The sequence below is a fragment of the Protopterus annectens genome, chromosome 7.part1 (assembly GCF_019279795.1).
Source record: "Protopterus annectens isolate FY-2018-M chromosome 7.part1, PAN1.0, whole genome shotgun sequence".
NCBI classification, from domain to species: domain Eukaryota; kingdom Metazoa; phylum Chordata; order Ceratodontiformes; family Protopteridae; genus Protopterus; species Protopterus annectens.
The window spans coordinates 359,127,287-359,149,868 of NC_056740.1; the positions used below are offsets into that span (position 1 = coordinate 359,127,287).

At 42.4% G+C, this 22,582-nt stretch overlaps 1 protein-coding gene across 3 annotated transcripts in view; it reads left to right on the forward strand.

Annotated features, from left to right (window-relative positions):
- The window catches only part of FLNB (filamin B), a 4,683,119-nt gene that overhangs the window by 3,443,498 nt on the left and 1,217,039 nt on the right, over positions 1-22,582 (forward strand). The window lies entirely within an intron of this gene.

Below are 22,582 nucleotides of genomic sequence, written 5' to 3' on the forward strand. Positions count from 1 at the left end.
TTATGTCGATAGCTAACTCCTCCATGAGGCTATCGTATGCAGCGGATGGAGCGTGTAGGGCAGCCGCAGCAGGAATATCTCTCAGATAACATTCTTGGATGCGTCTTTGTAATTTCACAGAATCCTTTAAGTCTTCCTTCACTAACGTCACCTTTGATGGTTCATCTCTTTTTGGACCCTAGGTGAAAGAGACTTTGACCAGGTGCGAGCAGGAAGGGAAAACCTTGTCTGCCATCAGAGTCCATTTCTCCCTCCCATCTAGACCCTATCCCAAGGGTAATACAGGAGGGAAAATGTGGTTCTGTAAATCCCAAAAAAGTTTCCCTCAGGCACAAGGTCAACCCTCCTCTAGAGGCAGAGGGAGAGGAAATAATGGAAGAAGCCGCCCACGCAGCAAAGGAGGTCAGCAACATCAGGGAGATAAGAGAAACCTTCTCTGATCGTCCCTTCCATCGCCCCTGAGGGGCTGCCCGACTGTCCATCTCTGGAGGCAGTCAGGGGGTCATCTATCGCTGTACCCAAGTGCCTGGCTAAACATTTCACAAGATCATTGGGTACACACCATAATATCCAGAGGTTATCTGATTCCCTTTGTTTCCGACCCCTCAGCAAACTGGTCTCTACCAGATGTGCCACCCATTCAGCTAGACCGTGCAACATCAGAAGTTATGTCGTTGCTGGAAAAAAGAGACATCCAAGAAGTCCCCACAGAGCAAATAGGATCCGGAACTTACTCTCGATTCATTTTAGTTCTAAAAAAGACAGGGGAATGGAGATCAATTCTAGATCTCAGCAGACTCAACAAGTCCATAAAGAAATTGAAGTTCCGAATGATCACTCTGCAGTCGATATTTCCCTTTATCAGGAAAGACAATGGACAGGTGCTTCAAGAGACACTTGCGCTTCCGGCTGGGAGCCAGTCATTTTCAGTTCCAAACATTGCCCTTTGGTCTCACTACAGCCCCCAGAGTGTTCACCAAATGCATGGCAGTGGTAACGGCTCACCTGAGACGTCAAGGATTCCAGGTGTTTCCGTACTTAGTCGACTGGCTCTTCACTGCTACCACCAAGCATCAACTCATCAGTACGAGGGACAAGACTGTATCCTTGTGCGCCAGTTTGGGCATCACAGTCAACCTAAAAATAATCAGCATTCTCTCCTTCGCAGCACATTATATTCTTAGGCTCAGAAATAGACACAACCACCATGTCAGCAAGACTAACACCAGAAAGAGTAGAGTCTCTATGCAATCAAGTCAGATCCTTGCTAAACAGTCACAAAGTTCAGGCCAGCGTAGTCCTTCAAGTCCTAGGGACTATGGCTTCCTCCATCCTGTTAGTTCTTCTAGCCCGTTTACACATGAGAATACTTCAGTAGCTGCTATTTGTCCAATGGTCGATGCAAGACCTTCCATTGTCTCATCAGATTTTCATAACAAACACCTGCAAGAAGGATCTGACATGGTGGTTGCATACAGAACAACTTCTCTTAGGTCGTTGCCTTGTTCCTCCTCAAGAGAAAGCAGTTTTGATCACGGTTGCTTCACAGATAGGGGGGGGGGGGCATTATTTGGGAATGACAGTCCAAAGTACTTGGCAGAACCATGAGAACCACTTGCACATCAATGTTCTGGAGATGAGAGCAGTGCTGTATGCGTTGCAAACACTTCACAGCTCTCTTCCCACCGGGACAATTGCGATCCAGTCAGACAGCATGTCTGTCGTGTGATACATAAACAAGCAAGGGGGAACCAAATCTTACCTGCTTTGCCAAGAGGCCAAAAGAGTTTGGAAATGGGCGATGGACACTCAACGTTTTCTGGTACCAACGCACATTCCGGGGAAATCCAGTGTGATAGCAGACAAACTCAGCTGAGCAATTCTGATGCCTCGTGAGTGGTCCCTGAATTCAGAAGTTGCGAAAAAGATCTTTCACAGATGGGGCCAGCCGTGCTGCGACCTATTTGCCACACACCTGAACACCAAATGCAGCAGCTACTTTGCCCTAATTCCCCATCCAGGGATGTCACCCAGGGATGCTCTAGTCCACGATTGGCCCCAAGGACAAACCCTTCTTTTTATCCCAAGGTATAATCTCAACACTACCATTGAGCTACCAGTGCTTTTTCCAACCATTCTAATAAATCTGGGTACAGACTGCACTATTTAGACTTTCACAGAATTCTCAAGTTTTACTTACACAGGACAAAAGAGTTCAGAATATCAGATCAATTATTTGTGTCCTTTTCAGACAAAAACAAGAGTTTGCCTGTTTCTAAGGTTACTCTTTCAAAATGGCTTTCAGATTGCATTTCCTTTGCTTACCAAATTTTGGCAAACAATTACCCAACAGAGTAAAAGGCCATTCTACTAGGGCAGTATCTACTTCATGTGCCTTTAGATCTAGGCTCCCAATTGATACTATTTGTGCAGCAGCTGCTTGGGCAAGACCACATACTTTTGTCACTCATTGCACATTGGATTTGGCCTCCCGGGACATGTCATCCTTTGGGTCCACTGTGCTGAAGAGTCTCTTCACTTGTGCCACCGGGATAAAGGTGCTAAATTTAGATAAAAATATGAAGAAGAGATAAGACTACATAACGTAAAGAAGTTATGTACTTATGTTCCATGTTTGTAGTCCGTCTCGCCTACATTCTTGCTTCCCACCCTTTTACCCCCTTCCTGTTTCTGGAGGATCTGGTGGACTGTACTGGTGCTGTCTGACCTGGTTGTAGTTGTTGTCCACCTGGCATGGATAATATTACATAATTTTTTGTCTGTATGTATACAGTTTTTGATAATTTCATACCTGTTAGGTACTTATTGCTTTCTTGCAAATGAGATCTGGGGAATTGCCATGAGGCACCATGGGATAGGGGTTAGCTTGAAGCCAGTAAAAGCTCTCTAGCTTTAGTATCGGCCAAGAACCCATCCAGCAAGAATGTAGATGAGATGGACTACAAACTTGGAACGTTATGGTAAGTACATAACTTCTTTTTACCATAGTTCACTGAAAACACTTTTGATGGAAGTCGGGGACTTTTTATAGAATTGTGTAACCCCAATGTTGATTATATTATTTGTTGGGTGGATGTGGTATAGAGCGGTTACAAAAGACATTTCCCATCCAGAAATGCTTTTGTCTCTGTGCATGCAATGTGTTTTCATTGATTTGGTTCCATTGACATGAAATTTGTTGATAGTAAAAAACATCCTTAAGACAAACTACTTGTATATTTGCTCCCAGTAGTAACAGTATGCTGTTAGCAAAACAAATACTAAGCCATTCTTTAACTCCACTGTTTCTGTTACCAGGTTAACAGACCTCTGGCTGATTTGATTGGTAGACGTTCAGATAGAGAAATTGCTTCCTTTTTTGCATGTAATAGTAGACCTTTGCACCTTGGCTTGTTGGTCATATGTGCAGACCTTCACTAAACACCATGGCTTTGATTTTTCCCTCAGGGAGCAGAGCTTCCTTTCACAGGCTTTTCAAGCAATGCACCCTAGTCTCATTAAATCTTTATTATCTTGTGTTTGAAAATTGTTTGTGAAGCCCACTAATATAGGATCTGCTGCATGAACCTGCAAAAGTAAGGTGGATCAGCTATGATACTGCTCTCCATTTTGAGACAGAGTTCTGTTGGAGGTCCCAGTCCCCACCCTACATCCCATAACTTTTTAAAAAAAATAAAGTGTTAGACTTGTCCACATTGTGTGTAATTTAGTATGGGGTAACAGCGTGAGCTTTCTTATGTAAAGTAAGGCCTTCCAATTCATTGAACAGAATGGTGGGGACCGCATTGGTGGTTATGCCCCTTAATACAGGCATACAAGGTAGCATCATACTCCAGTAGGATGCAGCTTCTGTAATTGTGGTGCTAAAAGTATCAACTTGATCAGTTTTATTAGTGAGTGCAAGTCTATTTACCACAAGACCTACTTCAAGAACCTTTTCCAGTGATCTGCAGTTTACTGCCAGCCTGATGATGCCGAGACATAGTTGATGTCTGTAACATCAGAAACCTGGCATGAGAGATACCATGATTGGAGTCAACACTCCTTTCTTCTTTTCTTTGGGGGAAGGGATTCCCATGCCCAGAAGTGTTCCCTGCTGGGATAAGAGGTTGTTGATAGCAGTTAGGACTTAGCATAAGATTACTATAATCGGATATGGTAAGTGGGGAAAAAGCACATTTGCTCTGGGTGACAGCATGTAGTAGTACATACTATGATTATAAAGTATTGTACTGCATGTACTACACCTGTTTTATTTATTTACTTATGTATCCATTGAGATACATAAACTGAAGGCACCATATAAGTTAGTACAATGGCATTAATTATTTTAAACTACTTTTGGAAACTACTGATTACATATACTGATATTATTGTTAGCATCAGCCCCTTTCTTCCCATTTTCTACAAAGAGATGGGGTCTTGTGACAACTGGGTCCATCTCTTTCAATTCACTGCCAGTCTCCTACCTTCTTTTTGTAGACATACTTGACTATTGCAAGTCTTCTCTCACACAGTCCGTTTATTTCCTGGATGCCCTTGTTTCTTCTTGCCGCCTTCTTGCATGTCTCGAATTTTCTTTACCAGACTGTATTCTGCTTTTCTGCCCATGTGCGTGAACCACTATAATATGTTTTCATTGACTTTGTCTGCAACTGGAGCTACTTGGGCTTCTTCTCTGATTTTGTCATTTCTTCATCTCTTCCACAGTGTACCACCCATCTCAAGCACTTTATCTCCATCACTACTAGGTTCCTCAACTGCTGTGCCTTCACTGCCCATGTTTTTCTGTACCATGAAGTAGTACTGATCTCACCACTTTTCACCTTACTTTTCAGCTTCTTTGGCATTCTTGTGTCACATTAGTTTTGCATTATCTGCCAAAGGATTTTGTCAGTACCAAGATATAGGTACAGATATATTTGTGAGTTACCCATTGTCCTAAAAATACTTGCAGTCATTTTCAATGAATAGGTGGTGTTTCAATTTAGCCTTGAAACCTTTTGAGGTTTGTTGGTTTCATGTCTCAGTGTACATTCGATTCTAGCGTTATGAATGCTTTATGCAGTTTACATTCCTATATGTTTATGCATTTGTGTGTTCAAATACTTTGGAGTAGACCAGTGGCTCTGTAAAAGATAGCTTTGAAGCTAATGGTGGGCAGTATCTTGACTTTCATTTCTCCCTCCATTTTCTAGTAAGTCACTTTATCCTTTACAAGGTTGCTATGACACCAGAACCAATCCCAGTTACCACTAGGTAAAATACTTTTGAAGCTCATTCTAGGCAGGAAATCAACTTGTTACAGAATGAAAATAATCACTCATTCGGAGACTTACATGCATATCTGTGGGTAGTTTAGAAGCTTGTAAGTCAGTACTGCTTTTCTTTATGAAGTGGGAGGAAACCAGAACACTTTGAGACAAAAGTCCATGGATAAAGAGAGTACATGATGACTCCACACAGACGGCACCCCAGCTGAGAAGTGAACTGAAGAACCTCTTGCTGTGAAGTAATAGTGCTATTTGCTGCACCAGCGTGCAACTCCAGTTACTTAACATGGTTAGCTTAAGAATATAGGTGGGCAATGCAAGAGTGGCTGTGGCTTTCACAGGTAGCCAGGGACTTGTTTGCACCAGCAAAGCAGTGGCCAGTAGAAGGCTCTTGGAAAAAATGAGTATGCAAACCTTGTTAACTCTAGTTTAGAGAAGATGAAAGCTGTTAAAGTGAAGATATATGATGGATGAACTGAATTCTAACTAGGGCAGTTTTTGATGATGCTTTTTTTGCAGTAAGGGAGAACAGGTTTGAGACCATGTAGTAAATGCTCAGGGTGGGATAAGTTGTTTTATATCACTGTTTCGGTATGAATCCTACATTACAAGGTAGATTCCTAGCTGTCTTTGATAGATACTGTGGGGGGATGTTATTATTTGTGATCGTTGAAGAACATGAGTTGTTTCAGTCAGCACCGTAACTGCAAATTTTGTGGGTTTATAATGAGCTTATTTTTGGAGGTCAGGTACCGTAAATTAGTAAGGTCAGCTTAGAATGTTTTGTTGTAGCCCGAGTTTAATACAGGATATAATCTATGCATAAAGTGATTATTACAGAGGGGAGATCTTATTTAGGTCATTCAAAAAAAAAAAGAGAGAAAAAGAAGAGCTTTGAGCCTAACACTGACCCTTTTGGAATGCCTTAACAGAAAGTATTGATATCTACAAAGGAGGAGTCTATACACCCTTTTGATGTGTTCTGTTTGAGGAATAGCTTTTTATCCATATTGTCTCTTCACCAAATGTTGCATCTTCATCTTAGAAGAAGTAAGTGGCCAACTGTTTGAGAACCTTTGTGACATCAACATACAGATTCACTGTTTGAAAAAGCTGTTGTTCATACTGTTATATAGTAAGTTGGTGACCGTATAAACGGCTCTCCTGGTAGCAATGCCTGCATGAAAACCATGTTATTTATCAGGAAATAAGCTGCATTTATTTATATTTTTGAATATTTGGAAGTTGATCAGTTTCTCAAATATTTTATTAATGAGACTGGTAATGGTGAGTCAGCATTACTTAATGGAGATATAACATGTTTTAAAGTGAAGGGTACAATTTGAGTTTAAGGAAGGGTGTAGGTATTAGTGTGATTGTCACATTTAAAAATACAGAGTGAAGTGTATTAAAATTAATTCCAGTCTTTTGTCTAGCTCCTTCATAATTTTTAAGGCACTTTTTAGACTAATTTCTGTGGAATACAAAGCTGGACTGAGTTTGGCTAGAGGCTTTGTTAGGTCAGTAGGGTTAAGTGTGGCTTGTTGAATGGTGTTGGCAGTGGGTCCTGTTTGACTGACTAATGTGGTTATGTTTGAGTCAATGTATTCATTGACTTCATTTGCAAAGAAGGGCTTTTGAACTTTTAGTACAGCTGTTGAGAATGCAATCTGGCCTATTGGGGTATGTGATTACTTTTGCAGTATAGGTTCATAGGGTGTTACTAAGCTATCGGCCCTAGGGCCTATGTAAGCCTTGCCATAACAATTTCCTGGCTATCATTCCTTTGTTATGGGAATTAGTTAAAAAGGGGGATGTCCATTATTCCAGTCTGACTTCCAGAGCTTTCGGACATCCCCGGAGAGTAATTGAACTCCTCCTTTAGCCAGGATGTTGGCATGATTTTCATGATTGTAAGACCAGCCTGTGTCATCTTCATGTCTGTTTTGCCATATGAAGTAGTCACTTACTAATCTGTATATCCATCCATTCGTACCAGGTGACTTCTAGAAATGAAATGTACCTAGTTTAGGAACTTTTTTTAATTCTTTATTGTGCTTTAAGCAGTAATTTTTTTTTGTTTGTTTGTTTTTTTTTGTTACTGTTGAGTTTTAAAAAATCAAGTTATTTGGGGATCATTTTTTCCAAGGTCCCTGACTTTTTTGGAAAGATCACCAGAAAATGTTGGTGTGGAATACAAATTCTAACTAAAAAAACTTTTTTTGCACCTGTTTTTCTATCTAGAAGAAAGACGTCAAGTTTTGGACTATGAGCACCATGCTAGTTTTAATAAGAGGAACGTTTGCTGCATTTGGACACTTGATCTTCTGACCTTCTTCGAGCACAAAAATCCAATGGTGCAAGGATAAAGGGCATCTTCAACTTCTCCAGTTGAAGAAACACTAAGTCATAGTTTAAGAATAAGAGATCTCCTAAAAAAGAATGCAGACACAGAAAGATGGAAAAGCCTTAGAAACTGGTAATCAAGAAACTTGAAGGCTGGGAGCATGAGGCTGGAGTGACCCTACCAAATCTGATAGAGGCTTTAGCCCCAGTGAGGTGCTGATTTGTTCACCCCTGGGCTCAACATGTCCAGTTTATTGGAAGCAAATAGTGTTATTGATTCTTTCCTTTCCTTTGCATCTAGGCCACAATAGGTATTATTCTTCTTGGATGCCGATTCCTGTGTATATATACCATGGATATCAGCCAAGTTCATATTCAGACTGTATTACAGGATGGTTCTCGTTCCCTGCAATTTTAATTCTTACAATTCCAGCAAGGTTGTGTGTTATTATACCTTGTTAGTAGGTAGCTCTAACCCCAGCAAAAAGGGCAACATTCCCTGTATAATTTAAAACAAAATGTTGAAAAATCGATCAAATGTTAGTCTGACCCATAAAAATATAGCAGTCACCCTTCCAGCTAAAAAGAACAATGGAAGATTTCATTGGTAGCTGGACAACTCAAATGTTAGTAGCAATGGTGACAAAGTCTCTGCTGTTCCATCCCAGCAAACTAAAATGGGCCTCACTCATGTGGGAAACCAACACTTCCATAGCACTGAAAGAACTCCCAAACTGCCAGGTTGAAACAAACCGCAAATTTCCTTTGACCCCGTTTTGGTGGGGGGAAAAACCACATACAGGGCATATAATTGTTCAGTCAAAAGTTACCATAGAGCAACTAAAGAACGCAAACACACACACAGCAGAGGTTTAGTCCTGTTGCAGGAGTCGGATAATGTGCAAAGAAAAATAAAGCCCCCCCCCCCATACTGTGCTATCCAGCTTTTTAAAATAGTCATCATGGTTTATCAAAAGCATTTGAAGATGAAACAGTTAGAAACAGTCTTAGAGAGAAGGCAGGGTCCAAAGCAGTTAACATGGTAGAGGGAGGGAAGGCTGAGCCCTTGAGCCATGAAGGAAACCATTGATATTCAGTATGTAATCCAACCCTGTTTTCCTCTAGTTCCTTGTAGAAAGGCTGCCTTTTCTCAGGAAAAATTGGTTTCTACTGAACTCGGACTTTATGTGTAGGAGAGAACTCTTTCACGTAATAGATCTAGCCCTACTGATCTTGGAAAAATGTTTGCTTTGTATAAAGTAAAAGTAAAGTAAAGTGCCCTCATATATGGTCAAGAAAAATTATTTAGACATGAGAAGTATGGCCCTTGGAGAATAATTCTGGAATAAACTTGACTTTAAAATTTATTAAAAGTAGCAAAGTTCAGAATGATAACCTTGCAGATTCTCCTTCTGTTTTTGTAGGATGTAATAATGTTGACAATGCACATGGGGAATGCCCACCCTGCACATACCTGTTCACAAAGAATACTGGGCTACTTGTCACCCTCATTGTTAATGGTGAATTTGACCAAATACTATATGAAGAAAATATATAGTGGTATTTGTTTTTATTTTATTCATTTGTTAACCATGTAAGCCAACTGGTCATGTGTCTCTTTTCGGAGTCAGCCTGGTAGCACTGTCTTATTAAGTGACCTGCTTAGATTTGCACAGTAAGCAAATGGAAACAATCACAGTTCAACAGCTCAGGTCTTATTTCATTGTACTAATAGCCATTATTTCATACATCTAAGGACACAGCACCAATACCCTCTGGAAAAATATTACTCTTGATCCCTTCTGTAAAGAAGATATTCAAGTGGTAGTCTCTGAGTGCAAGCCAACCCAACAGTGCCCTTTGTAACACCAGGCATTGCCTCATCTTAAATAATAAAAGTCTCTTTCTTTGGGGAGCATACTGCTCATCTGAAGGTTCATAGAAGGGCACACCCATCTGCTGACAGAAATATCAGTGTGGAAGAAATAACATTCTTGATGTTTAACATAATGACATTCAAGATTGCAAAAGAGAGTACAGTCATGATGTGGTATGTAAATGAGCATGGAGGCTTGCAGTTGTATCCACCATCAAACTGGCCATAGCAGTTTGGAACATGGTCTCCCAGCAGGGCTTGCAATTCCTAACTACTCTTTTCAGACTTTAATTTCCTAGCCAATCAGTTCAGCAGGTCTTCCTCCAGCCTTCACAAATGGAAGCTAAACAGAAGAGTATCCCACAGCCTAGTGCAGAGATAAGAAACCCCAGAGATCAAGCTGTTTACATCACGGGGAAATTGCAAACTGGAGTAATTGTGTGTCATATACCAGTGGAAGGGGTTATAGGCAATAATTTTTTTATCCTTCCCTAGACGGGGGGGGGGGATTTCATTAAGTGTTCCCCATTTTCTCTCATTCCAAGAGTTCTCCAGAAAGAAGGTGTCAGAAAAATATGTATTAATGTGTGTATTAGTAATATGCTTAGTGCATTTAGAGCCTAAAAGAGTTAACACATTTATTCTATTTCATACTGCATAAATCTGTACAAACTGCAGTTGCTTTCTGACCTTGTATTGTTAGCTAAAATCTTGCTTATGCCTTGGAAATTTACTGAGAAGCAGATGATTTCTGCTTGCGTTGGGAAACTAATGAATAGAACAATACTACTTGTATGAAACCTAGACAAGGAGTTCCGCTTGTGCTATGAGAAAATACACAGCTGTAGGAGTTACAGATAATTAGGACAAAGCCTGCTTGAAAATATGAACTGCAATCAGCATTTGCTTGTATCTGTATAAGAAGAGTACCTTGAAATGTAACACTGTACAACAGAAGCTTGTAAAACGGATTACTGATCACCAAGGCCAGGTTGTTTTTCTGAAAAGTTTCTCACAAATCTAGTCATGTCAGCAGAAAATCTGAAGTAACATCTGCTGTAGAACAATGCTAAAAGTCGTGTTTGATTACGTCAGCTTAGAAGGCCATGTCTTGTAAAACAGTATAAGAATGAACATACTTCCTGTTAGTAGTTAGACAAATCCTTGTATTTGCATGTTTTTGTCTCCTTGCAGCAAGTAAATTAAAGTGCCTTAATTGAACCTTACGTGTATTGGTCTTTGAAGTTTTTCCTTTGACAGAAGGAAAATCAAAACTCATTCCAATATCCTCTTTCTTTCCAACATTGTCTGGCAGTTGGCTTAGAGGATTAAAGATTTGTTAATGTTTTTATCAATGAAGATGATTTTTTTTTTATAAAGAAGGATAGCTATAAATGGATATGTTCGTTGAGAGGTTGTACCCTAAAAATGAATTGTGTGTGTGTATATGTATGTGTGTGTGTGTGTGTGTGTGTGTGTATATATATATATATATATATATATATATATAACTAAAAGAGGAAATGAATATTTTATAGGTTCATAGGTTCATACTAGGCTATCTGCCCTGGGACCATTATAAGCCTAGCCCAATTCTGTATGGCTTACGCCACCCCTTGATTTGAGTATACTGTGCCCTTTTTAAGGTTTAGTTTACTGTGCCTCTGACTAATAGTGACACGGGAGTAATCCCTGGGACAAACCTACGATCCCCCATCCACCTATCGATGATACTAGCCTTATGTTTCAAAACTGGTTTTATTGACAGGATGGTGGAACATCTAAGAGCTATCAAAAACAAGGACTCCCACAATGCACTTTACATCCATAGTACCAATTGTAAGGAATTTAAAAAGTTTGTGTTTTTTGTGATAGATAGAGTAATGTTAGAGCAGGGGGGTGATATAGGAAACAGGGTAGCATTATTAGAAACTATGTGGCAGTTTAGACTAAATGCCACTAGATACCCTGGAATCAATGACTACATTTCAATAAAACCAGTTTTGAAACATAAGGCTAGTATCATATAACACATAATACAATTGTATCAACAATTACATAATTTATAGAACAAAATCAAATTATATGAAATTAAATAAAACAAATTAAATTTTATGAAATGTTAGTATTGTATATATGGAATGTGTTCCGTATTATTGTGAAAAACTATGTTACTAGGTATTGTAATGTGTATTTTATACATATATATGTATATTTTATTCTTAACAGACAAGTGAACTTGTTTTTTGAGTATCTTAAATGAGTTTTTAGAGGTGTATTGTTTTACATTGATTAATTAGTTGATCAATGGGAGCAGTCAATTGTTTTATTGAATAATTTGATGATGTCACCAAGTTTAACTGAGTATAAAATGAGTATGGTTTTTGTAATACACTGACTCTGAGGAAGCCATTCATGGTGAAAGCGCTTAGTCGGTGGAATAAAAGAATTTTCTTCCAAGGCTTGGTTTTGTGGCAGGTGTTTCTGAAGTTGTGATCGTGTTGTGGTTTACTTATATACCGAACAAGAATGGTCCCAGGACAGAACCCTGTGGGATGCCACTTGTGACCGGTTTCGAGTCAGACATGGCTGCAGCAACTCTCACTCTGTGGGTTCTGTCTTTGAGCCAGTTTGCGACCCATCTTGTGACATAGGGATTTATATTTAAGCTGGATAGCTTATCTATGATGCCCGAGTGGAGTATTGTGTCAAATGCCTTTGCAAGGTCCAGATAGGCTGTGTGGACTACCTACCTTCCCTTCATCTATGGCTTTGGTGACTGTTTCAAAGAAGTCAACCAGGTTCAAAAGGCATCTGCCCTTGACAAAGCCGAACTGGGTAGGATCTAGTGTCTGTAGGTCCCCAATGTCTTTGTTTATGAGCTCCATGATGATCCTCTCCATAGCCTTGTAGACTAAGCTAGTCAGGCTTATGGGGCGATAGTTTCCAGGGTCCGTAGAGGCTCCACCTTTGTGGAGTGGGACCACTGTTGCTGTACGCCATTCTGTGGGCACATATCCTGTAGTAAGGCTGAGATTGTATAGCTGTTTTATTTGAGGGATTAGTTCCTCTTGGAGTTCATGTAGGACGCAACCTGGGACGCCATCTGGTCCCATGGAAGCAATGTTTTTTGCTTTGGAGAGGGCAGCCTTCACCTGAGCATCAGAGATGTTTGTGAGGCAGCCCTCTGCCTGGATAGATACTTGCTCTTTTGGGAGTTTGCACTGAACCTGTCTGCCAGGATATTGGCGATGTCTGTGGGTTCAGTGTATTTTTTGTTGTTTAAAATCAACTCAGAACAAGTCTGGGAGTTGCATCCCAGGTTTCTAACATAACTGAAAAAAGCCTTATGATTGTCTTTGGTGTCCTGTGCAATTTTTCTCTCGAAGCTGGCCTTGGAGGATTTTATGAGGGATCGTAATTTTTTGCTAGTACTGATCAGAGATGCCTTCCCTATTAGGGATTTTGCTCTATGATGTAGTAGCTTCCTCCTTCTGTTGTACAGTTTATTTATGGCAGGGGTCCACCAGACTGGACGCCTGCCTTTGGATGATTGGGTCTTGGTTTTGTTTGGGATAGCATGATCCATGCATTCCTGTAGATGTCCGTAGAATGCGTTTATATAGGATTCTGCAGTTTGGGCCGTAGTTTCCACTGGCCCTGGGGCCTTGAAGGATTCCACTTCGGTTTTGAGAAGTGAGAAGTTCGCTTTTGAGAAGTTTTTCACTGTGGTTTTCTGGGCTGGGGGTGGAGTCGGGATGTGGACATCCAATGAAATTAGTTTATGGTCTGATCTTACCAATGAGGGATATACTTCTGGTGTGGAGCATAGAGTCCCCATGTTGGTAATGATCAGATCTAGTATGTTGTCCCCTCTTGTGGGAGTGGTGACTAGTTGTTCCATAGCATTTAAGTTTATAATTTCCAGGAATCTTTGGGCTAAGGTGCTGGGGCTTGAGTAGTGCTCCCAGTCAATGTTTGGGTAGTTAAACCCCTTTTAGGTGGAGAATTACCTAACCATATGGTTACTGAGAGAAAAGGGGACAAAAATTGGAATATTGCAAGCAATTAATCTTTAAAATCAGGTAAGAACTGTATTTTAACAAGGCTTTAATGTTATAATATAATACTAATAGCAAAGATGTAAAGGATATTATTAAAAAAATGGACTATCCTCGGTATCTACAACCTAAGATTTGAAGTGGTTGGGGGGAGTCCCAAGTCAGGAAATAATATGAAGAACTTGGAGGCAGAACATAAAAGAAAACAACAAAATATTACAATCAACCGTACTACCGAATGTGGGTCTCGCAAATATTGTTCTTATATTTACATTAAGGACAAGTTGCATTTAAGTTCAAAAATGGGAACTGCACTAGTAAAAGAGTCGATGTTAAGTTGTCAATCTCGCCTTCATTCTTGCTTGATGGGTTCGGAGCCGATCCTCGGCTCCGACTCGGCACTTGCTTTAGCTCGAGAACTCCCTTTACCAGCTCGAGGCAGCCCCATATCCCATGATGCAAGGCAGTAAGTACCCAGATCTCGTTTGCCGCTTCGCTTGGGAGGTCTTCTTTTTACCAGCTCCTGGTAAGTTGTTTCACTTTGTGATTTTCAAGCCCCTTTTTAGTCAAAAACTAATTTTTTTATAGTTTAAATTTAATTTCTATCCCTTCCTGACAGAAATTCCCTGTCTTTTTGAATTTGTTCTTAGTTATCCCTATCCCATCCCCCCCTGTTAGGGTGTGTGTGTTGGTGTTTTTTATAGAATACCTTTTGGTATTTTGTGTAATTTAATTTTATTTGACTGGTGTGTGTGTGTTTTGTGTGTCAGCACCATGTCAAAGGAGAGGGTTTCAGGTTTTAAGAAGTGTGACTCGTGCTGTCAGAAAATGTCTCTGACAGACGGTCACACTTCTTGCCTGTATTGTCTGGGCCCTCTTCACCTGCAGGACTCCTGTGCTGTTTGTCACTCCTTCAGCCAGAGAGTCCTGCAGGAGAGACATAACAAACTGGTTCTTAGGGGCCTTCTTAAGCCGGAGGGCTCTCCGGCTAAGTCGGCTCCACCGAAACCAGCAAGAGTTTCCAAGGCCCAGGCTTCTGTTTCTAAGCCTGCGGCCTCGGCTCCGACTCGTACAGAGTCGAGATCGGCTGGAGCCGATTCTGGCTTGACTAAGCCTTCGGCACCGATGGCTATCGGTGCCGAAACTGTATTGTCCACTTCGATGTCGGCTCCGATCGGCTCCGACACCCATGTGGCACAGGCATCGGTGTCGGCTCATCGGCTCCGACACCGTTACTTTGGTGGCTGTATCGGCTCCGGCTGGAGCCGATACATCGAGGCGTTCTGTCGGCTCCGAGAAATCGGCTCCGACAGGATCCGTAGTGTCGGCTCCGATGGCTCATTCCAGGAAGAGGTCGAGGTCTCCTTCCTTGGAGCCGATACTTTCGGCTCCGGCTTCACCTCTTCTGTCGGAACGGAGCCATCGGAGCCGATCTTCAAGGTCATCCAGGTTGTCTGACCATGACCTAGAGAGAGTGGTCAGCAGATTGCTCAAGTCACAGGTACTGGCCCAAATGCTTCACAGTCCGTCTCAGCAGACGACTGTTGGTCCACACCCGTTACAGTTCCTCCTTCAACTCTACCCCAGAGCTTGGAGTTGGAGTCTTCGGGCATAGTTACTGCTACGGCTGGAGGACGGATACCCCGTTCTGTTCCTTCAGCCTCTACTCTTATCTCCTCTTCCTTAGAGGGATTCGGTGGTCGGGCTTCCGTGGTCTCCTCCGAGGGGGTGAGTGGCATCGGACCCTTGTCCGAGCCCGCTCTTCCCCTTGGAGCCTCGGCCTTGGTGAGCTCGGCTCCGACATCTGCCTCGGATGCTTCCCTTTCGGTGGTCCCTGGAGTTCCTAGCTCTTCGGAGCGGGTTCTCTCGGACCTGCCTGGGAGGGGAGCATTCGAGGTGATGAAGAGTGTACTGGCCACTGGTATCAGTCAGCAGTCTCTTCCCGTAGCTCCTCCCTCTATTGTACCTGTTGACATCTCTGCCACTTCTCTTGCTACAGGACCCAGAGATCCTCCGCCTCAGGTTTCCCCATTGGGAATTTCCTCCGCTTCCGAGGATTCTCCTGATGTTTCGGGAGACCCTCCTAGGAAGAGGACTTGTAAGAGGAAGCATGTAGACTCCCCGAGTCTGTCACTGGATACTGACTTTGATGAGTCAGAGGGATCCCCTAGATCCCCTCTGAGGATGTCTCCTTCTCAGACATCCTAGAACTTCTGAAACAGAGGGGAAACTGGCCCACCAACAATCCCTCTGAGGATGAGTCAGTATACCTAGAGGCGTTCGGATCTCGGCCCTCCACCTCCTGGGTGTCTCCGCCTTCGACCCCTTATGCAGGTTATTGCACGAAGGCGTGGACAGCTCCTGACTCTGTAGAGCCAGTCCCTAGGAGGCCTTCTAAATTTATCACTGCCCCTAGTGACAAACAATTCCTTACCAAGGGTGTCCCCGCTGATGCCATGGTGGTGGCTGCGGCCACCAAAAGGAACTTGCAGATCCTTCTGTGCCCGTCCATCCTCCTAATAAGGACTCTAGGACCATGGATAGGTACGGCAAGCGGATGTTTTCCTCAGCGACCTTTGCTATGCGTCCGCTGAATTATCTTTGTCACTTCACCAGACTCCAGAGAGATATCCTGAAGGAGCTGGGAGAAGTAGTTCAGGATCCTACAGCTGCAGGGGCTCAAGAAAAGATTGCTTCGCAGCTAGGAACCCTCAATTCCATTGCTAACTCCTCCATGCGGCTAATATCTTATGCTGCGGATGGAGCGAGTAGAGCCGCAGGCACAGGTGTGGCTCTTAGACGCCAAGCCTGGATGCGGCTATGTGATTTTGTGGATCCCTTTAAGGCGTCCTTCACAAATTCTCCCTTTGATGGGTCAGCTTTGTTTGGCCCTCAGGTGAAGGAGACCTTGACCAGGTGTGAGCAGGACGGCAAGACTCTTTCTGCTGTTGGAGTCCGTTTTTCCACCCCTTCTAGGCCTTATCCCAAAGGACAGAAGGGTGGTAAGATGTGGTTCCGTAAATCCCAAGGAGTCACGCCGGATTCACGTGGTCAGTTTACCCCTAGAGGCAGAGGGGGTAACAACAACAGACGCCGCTCTAGAGGCAGAGGGGGTCCGAAAAACCAGGGAAACAGGGAGCCTCTCTCTGATAAGCCCTTTCAGCATCCCTGAGGTGTTGCCCGGCTGTCCCTCCTTGGAGGCAGTCGGGGGAAGATTATCACTGTACCCAGAAGCCTGGCATTCCCTCACTCAAGACAGATGGGTACAGTCGATCATATCCAAGGGTTACATAATTCCTTTCGAGGAAAGTCCCTTCCAGACGTACCACCCGGTCTAAGGGACATTGCAGAGTTAGAAATCGCAAAACTACTGCAAAAAAGAGCCATTCAGCCAGTTACAATAGACCATTCAGAGCCCGGAATCTACTCAAGGTTCTTTTTGGTCCCCAAAAAGACGGGAGACTGGAGACCGATATTGGATCTCAGCAGACTCAACAAGTCTGTCAGGAAGACAAGATTCCGAATGGTCACTCTTCAGTCAATTCTGCCCTTCTTACAGAAGGACAACTGGATGTGCTCAATAGATCTTCAGGATGCGTACTATCACATCAAAATTCACAGACGCTCCAGGAGATTTCTCCGCTTTCGGCTGGGGTCCAGTCATTTCCAGTTCAGAGCCCTGCCCTTTGGTCTCACTACAGCCCCAGAGTGTTCACCAAATGCATGGCAGTGGTCACGGCTCACCTGAGACGTCAAGGATTCCAGGTGTTTCCGTATCTCGACGACTGGCTCCTGTCAGCCACCACCAGGCATCAGCTTATACAAGCCAGGGATTACACAATAGACCTTTGTTCTCATTTGGGCATCTCAGTCAACTTCGAAAAGTCATCCTTATCGCCCTGCCAGTCTATTACCTTCATAGGCGCAAACTTAAACACTGTTCGGATGTCAGCTACCCTTACAGAACAAAGAGTTTCAGACATTCAGACTCATGTCAGGATCATTCTGGCCAGCAAGAAAGTACAGGCCAGAATGGTTCTAAAGGTATTAGGTCTCATGGCTGCGGCCATTACTCTTCTTCCCTGGCTCGATTCTACATGCGCCTCCTTCAGTGGATGCTGTTCACACAGTGGTCATACCAGCAACTCCCAATGCGTCACCAGATTCTGGTGACACAAACATGCAAAGAACATCTTGCTTGGTGGATCACATCGCCTCAGGTTCACCAAGGCAGGTGCTTTGTACCTCCGTCCCCGATAGCCACTGTCACCACGGATGCCTCCCTGATCGGGTGGGGGTCATTATCAGGGCAGGATGGTTCATGGGACGTGGCAACTGCTCGAGTACCATCTGCACATAAATGTCCTGGAGATGAGAGCAGTGCTTTTAACGTTGCAAGCCCTCAACGACTTTCTTCCCGTAGGGACAATTGCAGTCCACACAGACAACATGTCTGTAGTGTGGTATATCAACAAACAGGGCGGAACCAAGTCCTACCCCTTGTGTCGAGAAGCTCAGACTTTGGCAATGGGCGATCTCCTCTCATCGGTTTCTGGTAGCAACGCATATCCCTGGGAAAACCAACATTATAGCGGACAGATTGAGCAGAGCTATTCTCATGCCTCACGAGTGGTCTCTCAAACAATCCGTAGCGGAAGAGATTTTTCTGGAATGGGGTCGTCCATGTTGCGATCTTTTGCTACTCCCCAAAACAGCAAATGTCCAGACTTCTTCAGCCTCTTCCTCTATCAGGCCATCCCCAGAGACGCTCTGACCCAGGATTGGCCCCAGGGTCTTCTTTATGCCTTCCCTCCATTTCCTCTGATCCCTCAGGTGATCCAGAAAGCTACCGTTTTGAGAGCCAAATTGATTCTCATTGCCCCTTACTGGCCTCGACAAGTTTGGTTCCCGTTCCTCCATCATCACCTTTTGGTGCAGCCGTGGCATCTGGACCCAGTGCCAGATCTACTGATTCACCAATCCGGTCAGCTGCACCGGTCAATCCCTTCTCTCAACCTCACAGCATGGTTGCTCCACTTCCTTCCTTAGCCAGGCTTCCTTTGATCTCTAACCCAGTTAGAGATATCATTGTAGCTTCACTGAAATCCTCTACCAGGAGGATTTACACAAGCAAATGGAAACGTTTCTCTTATTGGGCTAAGGCCCAAAATATTGATCCTTTTACTGCCCCTGTTCAGGCAGTTCTGGACTTCTTAGCAGAGATTTTTCATGCAGGCTCCTCTTCTTCCACAGTCAGAGTTCAGTTGGCTGCTATTTCTAATTTTCATGTCGGAATAGCAGATCATAATATTATGTCCCATAGGCTCTGCAGGGCCTTTTGAAAGGAATTTTCCTACTAACGCCTCCAATCAGGAATCCTCCTCCTCAGTGGGCTCTAAATTCAGTGCTGCCACCCTTGGTTCTTCCCCTTCGAGCCAGCTGTTTCTTGTTCCCTAAAATATCTTTCTTGGAAAACGTTATTTCTAGTGGCTATTACATCTGCCAGGAGGGTGTCTGAACTTCATGCTCTTTCGGTTCGACCCCCCTATTTGATTTTTCACAAAGACAGAGTATCTTTGAGAACTAATCCAGCCTTTTTACCTAAGGTCGCTTGAAAAACAATCTGAATCAATCCATTGATCTCCTGTATTTTTTCCTAACTATTGAGATAGAGCTGAACAAAAGCTACATTATCTTGACGACCACCGTCAGCTTAGATATTATTTGGACAGAACAAAAGAATTTAGAAAATCTGACCATCTTTTTGTTTCCTATGCGGATAATAAAAAGGCCTTCCTGTTTCTAAAGTGACTTTGTCCAGATAGCTTTCTTCGGTCATCACTGAAATTTATACGATCAGGGGAAAACAGCTGTGCTCAAAACCTAAAGCACATTCAACTAGGAGTTTAGCTACTTCTACAGCCTTTCAAGCTAGACTGCCTTTGGACACTATTTGTGCAGCGCCACTTGGGCCACTCCTCACACTTTTGTTTCCCATTACAAATTGGACTTGGCCTCCAGGGACAGAGCCAGTTTTGGCTCTACAGTCCTCAAGAGTTTGTTCCATTGAGCCACCCAGGATAGAGGTGCTAGGACGGTCCCATCAAGCAAGAATGAAGGCGAGATTGACAACTTAACATTAAGAAGTTATGTACCTACCATAACGTTCCATGTTAGTTGTCTTCTCGCCTTCTTTCTTGCGACCCTCCCTCCTTCCCCTGGCCTGGACAGACCTTGTATAAGAAACTATTATGCTAAAGACCATTTAGACCTGGTCCTTTTTCCATCTGTAAGTTTCTTCTTCCTTTGGGAAGTATTTTATGCTTGGTGTTATTGCCCTTTGTCAACAAACGAGATCTGGGTACTTACTGCCTTGCATCATGGGATATGGGGCTGCCTCGAGCTGGTAAAAGGAGTTCTCGAGCTAAAGCAGTGAGTGGAGCCGAGGATCGGCTCCGAACCCATCAAGCAAGAAAGAAGGCGAGAGAAGACAACTAACATGGAACGTTATGGTAGGTACATAACTTCTTATTTACCTTCCAGTATGTTCAACCTGCGTGTTTTTATGTTGTGAAGACTGAGAGAGCATTAGAATTTAAAAACATTATTGTTATGCGTTGAAAAAAAGAAGCCCAATAATGCCCTTTAATTTGCAAGGGAGTCACTTAGTTTTTAATTGGCATTTTAGAAACAGTTTTAATAGATCTAGAGGTGGTTATTGGGAAAATACATTAGGATATAAGGAGTTGCTATGGCAAGTTTGCCTTGATGCGTGCTTACATCCAGGGTTGAATGATTGTTTCAATAGTTCCTGTTTTAAAAGGATGTGCTGCTAAATTATAAGCTTATACATTTTTTATCATTATTAGTTCACATTGACTATGCTCTCTTTATTTATCATATATTTATTTAAACAGTGATTGAATATGTATTTGTTTTATGTTTTGTATTGATGGTCATTTTTTAAATTGGTGTGCTGTCTCTTTGAGAGTTTAATTATTTGATTGGCTGTTATGTAGATATAGAGGCGTACTTGAATAGGAATTAATTGATCTGGTTCTGTGGAAGTCCCAGGATTGGACGAAAGTGCTTAACCTTTAAAGTTTTTTTCAGACTTAGTACATTTTGTCAGAGTGGTATCTGTACAGACATTGTGCTTTATTGTTGAATGAGGAAAAATCTATGGAGATCCCTGCTCTACTCAGAAAAACAAATACAGATAAATAAATTAAAATAATCATGGTTCTCAAAACCAGTTATAAAACCTAAGCACCTTTAGCTTGGTAACTTAAAAAATCCAAAAGGATGCGTTGGTATTCACTGAGGCATAGAATTTAATTAATCAGATAAATAAATACATAAAAACATGTTTAGTGCTTTTGTCTACACTTGGATCAGATTTGATTAGAAAGTAAATGAATCAAGCAAGACCATCCTTAAATATGAAATTAAATGTCACTCAATTACCAAAGGCCCAATCAGTGAACAGTGTTGCATCCAGTTACTAATAAACAATTAATAGAAATATTTTCAGGTGGCGACTGGAGTAACTTTTTATTATGTAAGACATTTTACTGGTAAATGGCATTAGAAGCTGTCAAAAAAGGATGAGTGAAAGTATTTCTATTAATCATTTATTGGTAAAAGTAGATGGAGTTGTTTGATTTCAGATTCTGTGTTTCTTACAGGAAGTCAGGAGATCAAGCACTAGGAATCTTCCCCAGTAAAATGGAAACTTATTCACTGCATTGTCTGCCTGTAGGGGCATCCTGCCCATTTCAACAACAGAGCCTATGGCTCTTGACTACTTAGATGAGATGTTCTTCAGCAGGTTATCTTACACATTCATCAATGTGTATATGTCAGCTGTTATAGTCTGCCTCCCTGTGGGTATCTTCTTGTGTTCACACTCTTAATTGTTAAGCAGTTTTTCAAGGGAGCGCCCCATCCCCTTCCTTGGGATCTTAACTTTTTGCCAAAAAAAAAATGACATTATTTCTCTCTGAACCAGACACCTTGGTAGCTTTTAAGTTCTTTATCTAGAAAAAAAAATCTTCTTGATGGCCATTACTTCTACTAGAAAAATCTCTGAGCTGTAGGCCCAAACATACAAAGAACAATGCAAACAATTATATAATTATGTACTATGTCTACTGAAAATTACCTTAGAACTGTCTTTGAAGTAAAGCACTCTGATGTTAGTTTCATGTACTAGGGCCCAAAACAAACAGGAAAGGTTATTAGTTCTTATAGATGTGCCCAGGCAGTTGAAGTACTGCGTAGAAAGAACCAGACTTCATGCAAACACTGTCAGCTGTTTGCCTTCCTTTTGTCAAGTAAGCAGGACAATATCCCAGCCTTGGTTCATAATATATGTAAGGCAACCACTTAGGCTACTGTCCAGACTTATCTATAAGCACTACTGGACATCTGCATATACTGTCTAGAAGCAGGGCAGGACAGGTTTTGCCACTGCAATCTTGCAAGCATGCAGGGCATGCTCAGACCTATGTCATTCATGCAGTATAAACTCCCGCCTTCCCCCTTGGCTTTGTCTTTTTATATGTGGGATGATGATGGAAGAGGGCTTGGAGAGTGCTTCTCTATTTCTGTCTAACTGGGAAAGAAGAAGAAAAGGACTGTTCTTTCCTCTCCTTGTTACTCTCATATCTCATAACTTGATTGTGCTGTAAAAGAAGAGAGACTCACTGCTTCTCCTCACTTTTTATTTAACTTTTGTAGGAATTCTGAAGGAAATGTTATCCTTAGCCTGCAAATGCAAGTTCCAGGTGCCCTAGGATGATTTCACCAGTGGTATTTCTACCAGGCCAGGGCACGAAAGGCAAGTTTCATGTGAAATCAGTGGAGCTCAGGCTGGAAGGCTGGATGCCTGCCTACTGCTAGTTCCCACACACAAGGAATGATACTGAAGCAGTGATTCTGTTGTTTGAACATCTACTGTTATGGTGAGCATAGTCACGCATCTGGTATTTTCTCAGGTTGCA